Source organism: Pinus tabuliformis, chromosome 6 (assembly GCF_031772625.1).
Source record: "Pinus tabuliformis cultivar Carrire ecotype Pingquan chromosome 6, CPIR1, whole genome shotgun sequence".
NCBI lineage: Eukaryota > Viridiplantae > Streptophyta > Pinopsida > Pinales > Pinaceae > Pinus > Pinus tabuliformis.
The window spans coordinates 876,102,130-876,117,826 of NC_142292.1; the positions used below are offsets into that span (position 1 = coordinate 876,102,130).

General features: G+C 34.7%; 1 protein-coding gene across 2 annotated transcripts in view; it reads left to right on the forward strand.

Annotated features, from left to right (window-relative positions):
• The window catches only part of LOC149261671 (agamous-like MADS-box protein MADS2), a 396,844-nt gene that overhangs the window by 210,666 nt on the left and 170,481 nt on the right, over nt 1–15,697 (forward strand). The gene's annotated exons all lie outside the window — the stretch shown is intronic.

Below are 15,697 nucleotides of genomic sequence, written 5' to 3' on the forward strand. Positions count from 1 at the left end.
TAGTAAATCTGTAATATCACAGGTATTTTCTACTACAATATAACATAAGTAAAGGGATGATTTATAAGTGAATCCAACAACTACTACTTACACAATCTCTAAGGAAGAGAAGTAAATATGAAATGCCATACAGAGGAAGAAGAAATACTACACATTACTATTCTTAGAATGACCAGATATTCTTCTTTAATATTGAAAGATGGAGTCCATATCATAGGTTAAACACTGTTGAAATTTGTATAATAATTATCACCTCATAAACAAGCAATTGAACCAAAACTTGGAACCTCTTTCTCTGCAAACAGAACTTTGAATCTCTGAAAGGACACAATTCAAACTTCTGAGAACAAAATTTCAAGACCATTATAATGAGTTTCCTCTTCCCTTATATAGGGAGGGATAGCTCAAACAACAGTTACAAAAATTACCCAAATGCTCTAGTTATTTGAACTACTAGTTGTCTAAGAGTGAGAATGTCCTAATGATTACAAAACATATATGATTCTCTTCTTGAAAATGAAAAACATTCATAAAATAACAAAACATGAGAAACATGATGTTTCATGATGGACACAACAAAATATCTCCAATTCCAATTCCTTTGATTTCCTATGCTATTGGAGTTGGCCATGATTAGGTGTGGTGGTGTTGAAGGTTCCCCATGACATAGTTTTCGACCCATCCTCCCCTTAATTACCTTTGAGATACACTATCAAAGTCCAATACATCTCTTAAAATTTACATGGTACAATTTCAAAGTTGGTGTGCATCGTAACTTTATTTAAAATGTGGTTACAAAAATTCAAAGTTCTGATGCCTTGAGCACTTCTTTTCTTAGCTCGTTATCATTCATATACCATAGAACCACCACCTGTGACCATTAATATAACACTTGGGGGCACTACAGTATCAGAGCCTTCATCCATCGTAACTCCATTTGAAACAAATGTTACGAAATCATCGTCTCTCGATGATCTTAGCCCGTTTGTTCTTAGCACCCCTCTTATTTTAAATCCATGGAACCATCATTCTCCACCACTCATATAAGAATTGAGTGATACAATATCAAAGCATTCCTTTGTCATAACTTTCTTTAGAAAACTCTTACGAATTTGCAGAGTTTCGATGACTTCACCCCCTTTTGAGTTTCGCACCCTTACCGTTTCTCCCCTATAGGACCGGGTGTTGTGACCATAGCCTCAGCACTTGGGTGCTAAATCCCTCAAGCTTCATTGAGGAGCCTATCCTTCTTTGTATTCATGCTTTTCCCTTGGTTATTTTGAGTTCTTATAACCAAGTTCCTCTCCCCATTAGATCTCCTCTCAACGGAGCTTCTTCGAATTTGAAATTGAAACAAAGTTATGATGTCTCCCTCTTCCGATGAGCTCCATAACACTTGGGTGCTCAGTCTTGGACCATTCCCTTGGTTCTTTGGGACATCAAACAAGGCACCAACAATACATTGGAAGCCCCTGTCATCTGGGCCTTTTCAAAAGTGCAATTTCAAAGGGGTTCTAAAAACTCTGACCTCTGATATTCTACGTACCACCGGGGTGCTCTGCCCTTTCTACACCCATGGTCCTCTAAGTCCCCACAATCAAATTCCAACAAGATCAGAGCCCCTTCATTGGATCAGAATCTTTTATAAAACAACTTAAGCTGGGGTTATGAAATCTCTTTCCTATGAAATACCAACCTCTAATACAACCTCATGTTGAGGTCATCATCTCCACGTGGTGCCTCTTGAGTGGTGACATGTGTCATCCATATTTTCCCCATTAGGCCCCAAAACTATCGAAACCAACTGCCACGTGTCCACTGTACATCCATGTCCTACTCGCATTGTCATCCATGTCTACTTCTCATGGCCAATGACTAACTTCCAACTGTCTTTTTCGGAGGAGAGGAAAAGGCCCTCGAGTTCTCAGATTTTTAATGATTTCCTTTGTATTTACTTTTCTTGTAAACCTCTACGTTTTCTAATGAATTTTAATTTCTAAGGAGTTATGAAACTCTAAGATCTCGATACTATTTTGCTTTGAAGTCTTCTCCTTCCTATATAGGGTCTCGAGATGTTGAGGCTCTGATATGCCATTTCGGACCTGCTTTTGAAATAAATTGCTGATGTGTCCCTATTACTTCCTTTGATATCCCACAATCCTGATATGTTACTTCTTGGTCCTTTCGATACCATCTCCTAATATTTCGGCCCCCTTTGGATTTCGGCCTCCGAAATTTCAACATTTCCTCTTGGTATTTTGGCTCCCTTCCAAATTTTAGCTTTGAAATTTTGGTTCTCCGTTTGATTTCAACCTCTGATTTTTGGCCCTCTTTTATGATTTTGGGACTTATGCTCTTCACTCTAGTTTTCTCTTTGGAACACCAAGATTGCACCCATCCTTCCCTGTACTAGGGATGAAAAATAGGGTCATTTGACATAACTATAAGATGGTATGACGGGTGAAAATAGGTGGCATTCGTCATGCAACATTTGCTTTGCATGGTTAAACAATCAAGGGGGCATGTTTCCAGTTCCCCTAGTTGTATGGCTAGGTGGGAGGGTGAAAACCCACCACCCACCCTCTCATGTGCAAAACACCAATCACGAGAATTTAATATAATATATTAGATGAAAATAAATTATAAATATTATTTAAAAATTATGCAAATAAGTTCATGCAGGGAATCACAATCAACGATCATCATATTATAAAGTATTATGTAAAAAATGAGATCCAAAATTAAAATCCTACATAAATAAAACAACGGAAAAAAGGAAATTATGTAAATAAAATTACTATATAATATTGGTAAATTTTAATAATTTATTTTAAAGATTTTGTCATGATCGTACAATTTAATATATTAATTATAAAATTATAAAAGCCATTGAACCAATTAATTATTAGATTTTTCTTTAAAGAAATTTATAAAAATATTATAAAAATTTGTTTGAAATAATGTTTTGGAAATTATTATATAGTTAAAAAAACATTAAATAAGAAGATTGTAATAATTAAATTATCTATTAGATTTTTCTTTAAAGAAATTTATAAAAATATTATAAAAATTTGTTTGAAATAATGTTTTGGAAATTATTATATAGTTAAAAAAACATTAAATAAGAAGATTGTAATAATTAAATTATCTATTTGAAAAAAAAAAACCATTACTATAAATCATTTTTTATAAATTTTTTTGGTTAATATTATTAACTTATATCCACATTAATGCCATGTGTGGTGTACAGATTTGACCCCATGTTAAGTGAATACTAGACCACCCCATTGAAAGAGAAGATGAAGTCATGTCTCTTTGAAAGAAGGATTAAAAAGAATACATAATAAATATTAATATGATGTCAAATACATAAAATACAAAAATAAATAGGACATGGTATCTTATTGTCAATCCTTAGAATTGGATGTGGCTTTAATTGAGATGTGTTCCATGCATGGCACCTCCATCGCACAATTTGTGAGGAAGATATTGCAAGAATTGCGATGAAAGAGTAGGAAGTTGGTCAAGATGAGATGACCGAGATCACGGAATCAGTTGGGAAATATGAGATGCGGGCATCGATTAGGAGAGATGGGACAAGAAAGCTAAGGGAATCAACTTGGAAAGATGAGATGGGTTGAACAAAATTTAGCATCGGTTGAAACAAAATTTGGTGTTGGCCAAGAAGAAATTTGACATCGTTGAGTAGAAGGATGAGTCGTCGCAACCCAAGGAACTGAAAACTTAGTAAATCTACCTCATCAAAAAATGGAACGAATAAGAATGAAGACGTTGGTAGTCGAGGAAGGAGAAAAGTTTGGGTAGCAAAGGATTCGGGACTAGGGTGAGGCGACCATCGAAAGGAAAGAGATGACCCATGATAGAGTGGAAAAGTGTCCTAGTGGGGTCTGAGAGATGAAAAATAAGGTTCTTCATATTTTACTTGGGAGTTTTGTTCTCTAGTTTTGTGGGCCAAGCCAGTGTGTTAGCGGACTATTATAAAATTTTGGATTTAATAAAAACTGAATGTTAGAGGATTGTTTCCTTTAAAAATCTATGCATGTGTATGACTATATTAATGATGGATCAATTTGTTACAAATAATGTCTATGTATTTATCAATTGAATTTTAATTGAAGTAGATGTGATAGTAAGATTTATTGCTCTATATAGAAGTGTTATGATAATCTATTAAGTAAGTAATGGTATAGACATTATATAAGTAAATTTACTATGATGCATTTTCTAGGTGAAGTGGATTTCTGATGACATTATTTAAGAAGGCCAAATATATTGTGCTTATATTGGTATAGATGGTTGAAGTTATGGAATAACAAAGAAAAGAGTTTGTAGAACTCTGAGAAAAGACTCAATATATTAAGGGGCCATTGAGTCAGGGTCATACTTCATTGAATTTGTAGCAAAACAAACCCTAGATAAGGATGACCAGATGAAGTACTTGGAATATTAGGTGGTCACTTGTGGAACTCACAAGAGATAAAATTGATAACATTGTAGTATTTAACCAAGTCATAATGAAGATTTTAGGAAGTCCATTTATCAAGGTGAAGTAGATAGGACCAAATACATATGATGCAACAAAAAGTGCTATGAATTAGGAAAATTTTCTTGGGTTGTCGAAAAATTGCTAGAAAAAATGAAGGGTTGTTATGAAGAAACAAATGTAAATGTACAAGCCATGTATCTCACACGAACAATGAAACTCTGATTGATGACCAGGGTTGAAGACTTAATAGCAATTTGTATCAGAGACTGATGTGGGACATGGACAAAGCTTAAAAATGTTTTGTACTTGTAGTTTAGACCAAGGAATCAAGAATGGATGGAAAGGTGTTATTTAAGGGAGCTAGGAATACAAGTAATATATAAACATATACTAAAGTGTTCTCAATTCTTATGTTGGATATTATAGATATGCATGAGAAGCACAATGTGTACTACATTATCAACAATATCCAGCCATGGACAAAGATGGAAGTTATGAATCAAGGAGTACAATCTCTTGTAACATCTATCACCATATCAATGAAGCCTCTTTATTAGTAGACAAATGGTAAGGATAAATATTAGATGTAGAGTGATGAGAGAAATAAGAAGGACCCGGATAAGTGGAATACTTTGAATGATGGAAAACCATGTGGTGTAGCCAAAGAGAAGAAGCCCATATCTTATTGGATCTGGAAAGGGATCACTTGGTAAGGTTTCCCCATCAACCAGAAAGTGGATTATGTTGAGAAATAAGATGTAGCTAAAGTTTGGATGTTGCAGGTAATATAGTCCTCGGAATATGACAGAGGAGACTCAAATATAGTGAGGATGATGACCATCTTCAAGAGTGAGAAAAGTATTTATGGAACTACATGTGGAGAGTTGAGTAGGAATGATGTAGGGTCTCTTCTCTCACGACATGTGAATATCATTGGAATTTTGATGGACGGAGTAGAGAATTTGGAGAAGAGGATAAGAAAATTGGAGCAAGTCTGAGGAAACCAAAATGGCATCAGTAGCTAAAGGATGTGACTAAGGAGAGGTGTCTTGGTATGTTGAGGCCGAGAAGGTGGTTGGAACATAAACATTGATCCCAATAAGTTGGCCATGAGATTAAGAGTATGAGAGAGTTGTTGATGAAGAGAAGGGTACGATACAGTCATATCATCCTTTGCTAACTTACAAGATGAAGAAGTATGGATGAATGCTTCTGAGAGATTAGATGGGAGATGGTGGTGGAGGTCACCATGACCAACATTCATATTCATCTAATTGAACGATGAGGAGATGGCTCATTGTTGAAAATAGATGGAGATCCAAGATCATTGGGGTAGCTAGCATGGTTACTATAGAATATGAGGTTGGTAGAGTCATGATGATCTGAGATCAAGGATTGTATACTATGAGACGTAAGTTCCTATTGTAGTTGCTACAACCCTTTGAAAAATTTCCCTATATTCAAATTTCAAGCCCTCTTATTTGTCACGAGAACTGTATTTTTGAGTTGTTAAATTCATCCTTCATCTTACAACTCTATGTGTTAAAGTCTTCATCTAGGATCCTCAAGTGTTGCAATTGTTTGTTCTCACATGACTAGTTTTACATGCTTTCAACTTTACACCCCTCTCAAGCAGTGATTGTGCACTTCCTGATGAGAGTCACTCATTAATAGTAATTGTGCACCTCTTAATGACCAATAATGTGCACTTGATAGGCTAGTTCATGCATGGATCACAATGATTGTGCATGCCTTGACCATAGTAACTATGCAATCTCTAGTGATAGAAATTATCCAAATCCTTGTGCTAGTCGATGTCACAGTCATTTGCGATAATCAACTACGCAGTTCGTGGAGGCAGAAAATTGTTCACTTCTTAGTGATAGATAGTGTGCACTGCCTGTGGATAACTAGTGCACATCACTTCATGGAAATGTGGGCACACTTTCGAAAGAACCCTCAGAAGTGGAAATTAACTAACCATAGCTCCTAGATTTCTGACATGCATGCACAAACCCTAAACCTAATTCTATGAGTGATCACTTATATAAGAAACTATACTAGAGCTCATTCTCACACACACCATTGGAGCTCTGCACATTTATTGACCACAAGGAGATTTTGGTAGCAAGTGGGCTGATATTCTGGGTAAGTTTCCCAACTATCGCTTTTATTCACTTTTGTCCCTTTTCCTTTCACAAGTTTCATTATTATCTTATTTTCACATTACAAGTGTCACTTTTTCTATTTTTAGATTTTAGATTTTGTGTTTCACTCTTGCATGCTTCATTTATAGTGTTATTTCATATTCCAATTCCTTTACCATTCTGGTAATCATTACAGGTGAATATTTTAATACATGCTAGTCTTCTCATTCTCATATGTTATACTTGTTCATTGTTGTTTAGTACTTAGCTGAATTTTGAGGTCATCTATATCCTCATCTCTTCATCTTTGCATTACTCTATTCCTAGTAGCAGATCTTAAGACTTAATCACTACTGATGCGACATGTGCACCTCTTAAGACTTGTCTCTCTTCAACTGTGCATTACATAACTATAGTCAATAGTAGTGCCATCCTTGCTCACTGTGATTGTAAACTATGTAGAGATTGGTCTCAATTCTGTACTACATACTTCCAGCTAGTAGTATTCACCCTCATCTCCATTATTGATGTGAAATGTGAAATTAAAAGACACTATCTCTATGCAGTTACACATTGCACACTCCTAAGGCATAGATTTCCAACCTTGCCTCTAACTGATCCATCATGCATAGTCTCTCTTTCACATTGCACAATGTGCATTTCTAGTGACTTTTCAAGTCACCTTGCATTAAGAATACTCTCTTGCACTTAGAGCTTCGATAATTTCCCCTCACAGTGACTGTCTTTTGCATTTCATTGCTTGATATAATAGGTGATAGTTTGTGGAATTGACCTTGTGTTGCCATGAGTGCATCTCTACTTCTATGTACAACAAATCCAAAACATATAGGCCTCTCATCCTCCACAAAAAATATTCCTCTATTCACAGAGAAAGGAACATACAAGGAGGTTGCTAAATGCAATAGCGAAGATGTCATGGAAAATTTTAGAACATGGGTGATTATTATGTCAGATACCAAGTGTTTCATTGACAAGTCCACTATTATAACATGGCAGATCATAAAAGAGGATTTCAATAAGAAAGTATTCCCAAATGATTTAGAAGGCAAGGATATTTAAATTAACATTAAGAGATCCATATTCCACATGTTTTCTTGTATATATATAGTGCTACAATGTGCAGAAGAAATAAGACGGATGCGACAGAGTCTTGCCTCCAAGAACATGGTTCTAAGAAGTGGAAGTGGGAATGTTCTCACCACATATCAGACACATGATCGTCACTCGTACTACAGATTGTTGAGTCTAGTGGAGCATATAAATTCAAATTTCTATGCAACTTGGTATTATTTGAATATAAAGGATGTGATTGGATCATGGTGGGAAGAACCAACAAAGTTTCATGAGAAACTAGATGGAATCTAAAGGAAAAAGTCTTTAAAGAAATTTTACCAATACCCCATGGCTGTGTGCTACATACTATGTGGGCAAGAAAACACTGAATTTTGTGAGGAAGGATGGATTTACATGCTTCACCTAGTTGTTTCAGAAGGGAATATCTTTAACTGGTCAGATATACTTTCCCAACAACTAAAAATTAATGTTTCAAAGGTGGAGAAGGAATCATAGGAAAAGCAACCTCAATTTTATATACTCTTCTACTTGCTCAATGGAATTTGTGCTCGTGACAAGTTCCTAGGTATGGAGTGGAAATGGACCCCACAACAACTTCCTATCAACATCTATTACATGCTATTATCAGAAGTTATTTATAGAGCGGTCTATGATAAATTGGTAAAGCAATTATTTGTCATACTATATTATATGATCTTTCAATTTGAGGGTGCCATGGATGACTAACGAGGCTAAATAAGTAGTTGGTGAAGTAGTAGATTGGTTTACTTCTCCTCAAGGCACATACATTGGAGTTTTTAGTTCCCAAAGACCTTCAAATCTCATGCTGAGGTATATGAACAACAAGGTGGTCACATGATAGATTAGATATTATATTTGCATACGATTATCCCAGTAGTTGTAGGATAAGAAGAATTCACCTGGGCTTATCTTTCTCATAAAATTAGGATCATAAAAACTTAAGAATTTGAGAGAAGTGGAAGCAAAAGTTGAAGAACTTAGCCACCTTAGGTTTGGTGAAATTAGTTTTACTGATATGAACCTAGATAAGTGTGCAAACACCAATCTGATAAGTTGTATTTCACCTGGCCATATGTTTCTGACTCAGAGGAAGATGAGGGAAATATTAAGAATCGGTACAGTTTTTCAGGGCATGTGGATCAGGTAACAAGGTAGACCCTTCTAATATAGCTCATGTACCAAATATTGTTTAAGAAGGGAACCAAAAAGAAGTGCCTACTGTAGTTAGTGTTGTTAGGGCAAAGAGGAAGATCGTACATGATCTTAAAAAAGAGAGGAGTACAAAATTCAAAGAAAATAAAAACACCAACGGTGCAATTGAAGCAGAGAGGAAAATAAGGCAATTAGAAGAAGCATGGAAGAAGAGAGAAGAGGAGAAGAGGAGAAGAAATGAGAAGAAGAGGGAAAAAAAGAGGAGGAATGGAAGTAGAAGGAAGAAAAATAAAGGAAGACCTGTAGAAAATAAGGAAGAGCAAAAAAGGAGAAAATAAGAGGAAGATAAGAATACACAACAAGAAGAACCATCACAGAAGCAAAGGGAAGAAGAAGAAGAAAGTAGGAGGAAAGAGGAGGAAGAATTTGGAGGGAGAATTACAAGCTCATAACATGCATGATGAAAAAGAAGAAGATACTATGTTGATCATAGAAAAAACAAACTATTGGCCCCTACCTCCTCTTACTAGTGGCCATATCCCATTTAGTGAAATATGAATGTTTCCTCCACTAGATGAGAGGGCTATGGATATTTATAACTTCACCTTCAATAAGTTGAAGAGTATAATAATATAGGAGAGGTGAAGCTATTTCATGAATGATCTTGATCAACCTGTTAACATTCACATAGAAAGGGTGATTGTGCTAAATACCAAGAAAATTCCAAGAGCAGTCGTTGCAGCAAGTGTAGCCTTTGTAGAAGCCAAAAAGGAGAATATTGACTTATTTATGTGAGAAAATTAACAATTAGAACAACAATTAGCTTCCATAAGGAAATAAATTACTCATCTCCTCACTGAAAATTCAAGGTTGTCTTATGTTAAACCTAATAGGAAAGAGATACAAGCAACTATATTTGAAGAGCTTCAGTTGCTGGTAGACAAAATGAGGTGGTTATATGAGGAAATGATCACTCTACATAAGATAGTGGTGCCCTTGCATGTAATAGATAAAGGATTGCAAGAGAAGGTGAAAGTTTTAAAGACAACTTACACAACCATTAGTGCAAACTAGGAATGGGGAACCAAATATAGGAATGCACCCGTAGTGTTGGTTAGGAAAGGAAGGAAAAACGTTGAGATGGATAGAACATAGATCATGATGATTATACAAGTCTATGAGAAGTTCAGTAATTATGTAACAAACACCATATCAACATATTTGTGATTATACCATTGACTGGATGCCTTGGTTTGGATGCACAATATACCTTACGTTTGTACATTTACAAATTAAAGGGAAGGAATGTTATCTGAAAAGAAATATAAGAGTTCTTGAGAAATATTAGACAAGTGACCACTCAAGATGACTTAGAAGTAATAAAGGAATCTATTATGCAATATTTAGCTAAGCCAACAAAGTTGCATATGGAGTTATTCATATGGTGGAATAGAATACAAATAGATTCCATGACCATATATCCAGATGCATTGGATGGGAAGATTAAATATAATCCATATCTCCTAGTGAAGTTTGGAAATATAAGAGATGAATATAAAGCTTGGTACAAATATGTTACAATGGACCTACAAGTTACGGTTGTCGAGTTGCAATTTCCTCAAGTTTTAGTCTTGTGTACTTATTTTCTGTTATGGTTATATCCACATTTTTTCCAATCTAATTTCATATTTGAGAATAATAATAAAATGTAAATTGTGATTTTGGAATTCCAAGAGTCACTTGTGGAATGTGAAGAGTTACTAGGGATCTCAAGAGTCACTTCATAACTCAAGAGTCATTTGGGAGCCCAAGATTCACTTGGTAGCTCAAGAGTCATGGGGAAGGTTAAGAGTCACATGAGAAGGTGAAAGGTCACCCCATTTGTTATAAATAGACCCTCATGCATCATGAAAATGTAATTTTGGAGAGTTAGTGTTCATTTCTCTAGTTTAGCATAGGAGAGAAGATCATTCTTTGGAGAAGCAAGCCGTAGCTACATGTTCCACTTGGGGTTAGTGTTACATTATTATAATTTTGTACTTGGAACTTTCACTTAATAATAAGAAGCTCTTAGAGCTGGTGCACTTTCATGCATGTATCATGAATGTCTATTTTTTTAATGAATGCAGTATATGTTTTTGTTCACACATGCTAAAGAAAATGAACTATCCCATTGGATTTGATATATATCTTCTTGAATGTGCATTGTTATATGCTTTTGTGATCATTGCTATTTTATGAAATATTTTGTAGGTTAACTAACAATTCTATCTATGCACTTGTGTGTCTCTCTTACGATATTACTATTAACTTTCATCTAGAGGCTCACTTTTTATTTTCTCTTCGTTGGAAGTACAATATGTTTATTACAATTGGTGTTTAACAAAGCTTACTCACTTGCTAACCCCAATGCTATGTGTATGATCTCTTATGTCTCTCATTGCAGCCAAGGAAGATTTTTAAGATCATTGTAATGGTGGTTGGGCCTATATTCTGGATGAGGTTCCTAACCCAAATAATATGAGGTCTAATTGGGACTTCATAGTGAGGAGACCCCCTACTGTTGGTGGCTTCGAGAACCATCAATAGTTACTATGAGCTTGGTGCAATGATAATATTATATACTTGATTAGTTGAGCCTCATGAGAGGATCTAGGACATGTTGATATGCAAGAGTGATTTACAGAGATGTAGTTAGAGATAACATCGAGAGTGACTTCATAATAATGATGATATCTAGAGGGAATTGAGTAGAGAGTTATAGTTTTGGGATGATAATAACTTTGTCTCTAGGATGATGTGAAGACAAAGGGTTAAGAAGAACTTTAATTGAGGTGTTTGCCATGGCTGGAAAATCCATCACATAATTTTCGACAAAGGTATTTGAATAAATGTGATGAAGCAGGATGTTGGGTGAGACAATATGGGTGGGCTGAGGTAATCAGCTAGGTGAGAGGAGCCAAGGGAATTGGCTGGGGAAAAAAAGTTGAGGGCGTCAAGCGGGGGAGATGAGAAATGGTAGATGAGTTAAGGGCATCGTTTGGGTGAGACGAGAAAGACATACTGAAATTTAGTATAGTTTCGATCAAACTTTAATGGCATTAGGTGGAGAAATGAGTTGGCCTAACTCAAAGCACTGAACACCTAGGTGAGTTGTTTTGTTTTTTGAAATAAATGACGAGACGTGTGACAAAATGAGGTGATCAAGTGTTGGATAGTAGAAGTATATGAGGGATATATATATATATATATATATATATATATATATATATATATATATATATATATATATATATATATATATATATATATATATATATGACTTGAATAATGAGAATAAAGGAATACATAGCACAATTGAAGTCACAATACAAAATGAGCAGGAATGAAGGCATATGGAGTAGGGCAAGGAGCCACTTTTGGGAAGTAAAGGAATCGAGACAAGCTCAGGTCTGCAGTCATGAAGGGATCAAGGACCTTTTTGGTATTCAAACCAAACCAGTCTGAATAAGGTAAGAAAACACTCTCAGGGAAGGAGACAACCCTTATGAGGGTGGAAAATGGCCCCATAGGGCATGAACGATGAAAAAGTAGGTTCTTTGCATTTTTCTTTTGATTCTTCTTCCGTGATTTTTTGGACCAAGCCATTTTCTTAGGAGACTATCTTAAAATTTTGGTTTTAATAGAGAAAGAGGGTTGGGAGGCCATTTCCTTAATAAATATATGTATGTGTATGATGAGATTGATGATAGATTTATATCTTGCATATAATGTCTATGTCTTTATGAATGGACGTTTAATTGAAGTACACATGATAGTAAGATTTGTTGCACTATAACAAAGACTTATGATATTCCGATTCATAACTACTCACATAGAGATTATACAAGTAAAATTACTATGAGGCTAGTCCAAGTAAAGTAGCTCTTTCCTCCATGAGGCAGTGGTGAAACATGTCGTTGTTGGATGCTTGAGGGATTGCAATGCACCTAAGAGTTGCCTTGTGATGCTAGGATGCCCTATGGTCATGACATTCATTTATAAGAAGAAATTAGACATCATAAAAGAAATAAGGTTTCTTAAAATTTCTTCTAACTCTAGCAAAAATCCCTACCTTCAACTCAAATAGGGATGACATCAGGATTCCCAATCTTGTCTTGACCATTGGGGGATAAAGTACGGGAACATTTCAAAAAATAAGGATCATATTAAAAATATTATTACTTCAAAATTTAAGGAGAAATTGTGTGGTGATAAAGAGTTAGAGGGAAAAACAAAGCTAGGATGTTATAAGGAGGTGATCAACCTTGATTTCAAAAATAAAAAATATCTCTTTGTATTCACTAATTTTAAGAAGAAAATAAACATTGTGAAAATATGAACAAATTCTCATGAGCTTCATAGTGAAACTAAATATTGGTCAATTCCCAAAACACAATGGAATGAAGAAAATATCCACTTTTGAAACACTAAGAAGGTTGAAGATTAAAAACACTTTCCCTTAGATTGTCCATCTTATACTCACATATTAGTTTTCAAAATATTTGTCACAATAACATCAATTTTTATCTAAATCAACAAAACTATGATGATCTTCATATGTTCTTCTTAATACTTTTAGAAAATAGAAATAAAATGCTAAAAATTTTGTAACAATCTCTTACCTCTTTAAATACTCTCATGAACCATACTGATTTTAATTAGAGTTAATCATCATCATCCTAATTTTTTTATTAAAATGATAATTAATAGCTAATTTTTTTTATTAGCAGTATTACTAAAGAGTACTAATAGAGTTATCAATACCAATCGTACCCTTAACGGGCTTATAACTAACTAATAATTTTAATAATAACAATTTGAAATGGATTTGAGATAAAGGATAAACATTCTGAAAATGTTTCTTACCGCTGTAATTGAGAACTTTGTAAAATAGGCTCTCTCATTATCCACTACAGGGTATTAGCCAATTTAACATAACTAGTTAAAAGAATTATAATGTCTTACCCTTTTTTGGGTTAATATACAAGTAGTGATGAACATGGGCAGTGGCGAGTAGAATCCAATAGCAAGTAATATCTGCATTGCTATAGCATATTTAATGCTATATGACGAGGTGGCCAGTAAAATTGAATCGCGAGCAGTATCCTTGCTGCTTTGGTTGCTGCACGATCTGAAAACATATATATCACACAACGTATTGCTCTCGTTTGGAATTTCAAATTTATTTTGCTCGTTCATTGAAAATTCAGTTATGGTCACTTGCTTTTTGATTCGTTATTTTAAGTTCACTGCAGGTCAGCTAATTCTAATTCTATGAAAAACAAGATAAGACAAAAGAATATATTGAAAAAAAACAGAGTTCAGTGAAATTGGAAATAATAGCTTGCTTGGTACAGGTTTCCTTGAATTTATCTCTCAAAAACATTCATAATAGAAAAAACAATTTATAATTATGGAATAAAATCTAAAAGCGATTTTGCAAATCTCTAGATTTGACATAGTGGCCTCTCTACCTGTAACCTATAATTTAACTAGTGAGGAATTCATGACATAATTTAAATGCTTTCATTTCAAACTTACAGTTTCAAGACGTTTTTAGTCAGTCAAAAGTGATATTACAAAATTTAGAATCGCGGTGAAAAATTCATTTTACGCGTTGTCAAATTCCATGCCTGCCACCACAGCATTGAAATGTTACCTAGATCGAGGATATTGACCGCCAAATTTGAATACTTTGTGCACGCACTGAGTCGGCCAGTTTTGGTTCCTCCGAAAAGAGCAAGTTGGGACTTGGGGAATTTGCCTATGAATGGAAAAATGCGCAGGCCAATGGGAATAACCATAATGGGCATGGCTTCAGTCCTAAACCTCATGTAATTTAATACAAAGCAAAATCCATTCAACAGATTGGCAACGTGTTCCCCATTTATGTTCTTAGCAAAGGCCAAGGGGGTACTACTTGATGTTCCTCTTTATTGGAATTTTCGTCAACTCAGGCGTTCTTACAATAGGATCAGTTTGTTCTACTATCAGTTACCACAATAATATTAACCTATAATCAAAGTCATACAATGAAAGCATTCAATGAAATCAATCGTCAATTGCATTACATTCTTATATGATATACAAAATATTTGGATCCCACGACATTAACGAAGAGTCAAAGGTCTCCATGACATTAAGCTCTCAAATATTTACACTATTGTTCAGTTCCCGAGTCATTTCCATTGTTGAGGAAGAGGGAAGGCTTATTTTTCTATTAGCCTCAGTTTTTAACTTGGGGGAATCTCTTAAAATATATATTTTATGATGAAACAGTATCTCGAATTATTGAGTGTGTTCCAATCAAAATACTAAATCTTTGTTTCTTCAAAAATCATGAAACTTCTGTATGTTGGCTCTATATCTGTGATCCGTATATATTTCGATCATATTTGGTGGCTAGGTATCGAAAAAGTATCCAAAAATATGTTACCCAACATACCTAAAATTTAGGACTAGCGTGTAATATATAAAACTATAAGAGTAAGTTGATTAAAATATTAATCCCATGTTATTAGCGAAAAACAAATACGTAGAACTGCCAAAGCTCAATATTGCTCCTATAATGAACTTGTTTTATTTATCGTGAAGACTTGAAACCATAGCTTTTATAAACCATTATATTTTAATGGTGTTTATGTGTTATCATATACAAGTGGACATTTTAAAACCATAGGTTTTGTATGGAGCTCATTATCTCGCTGTAAACCTTAATTTATTAGTCCCTGCC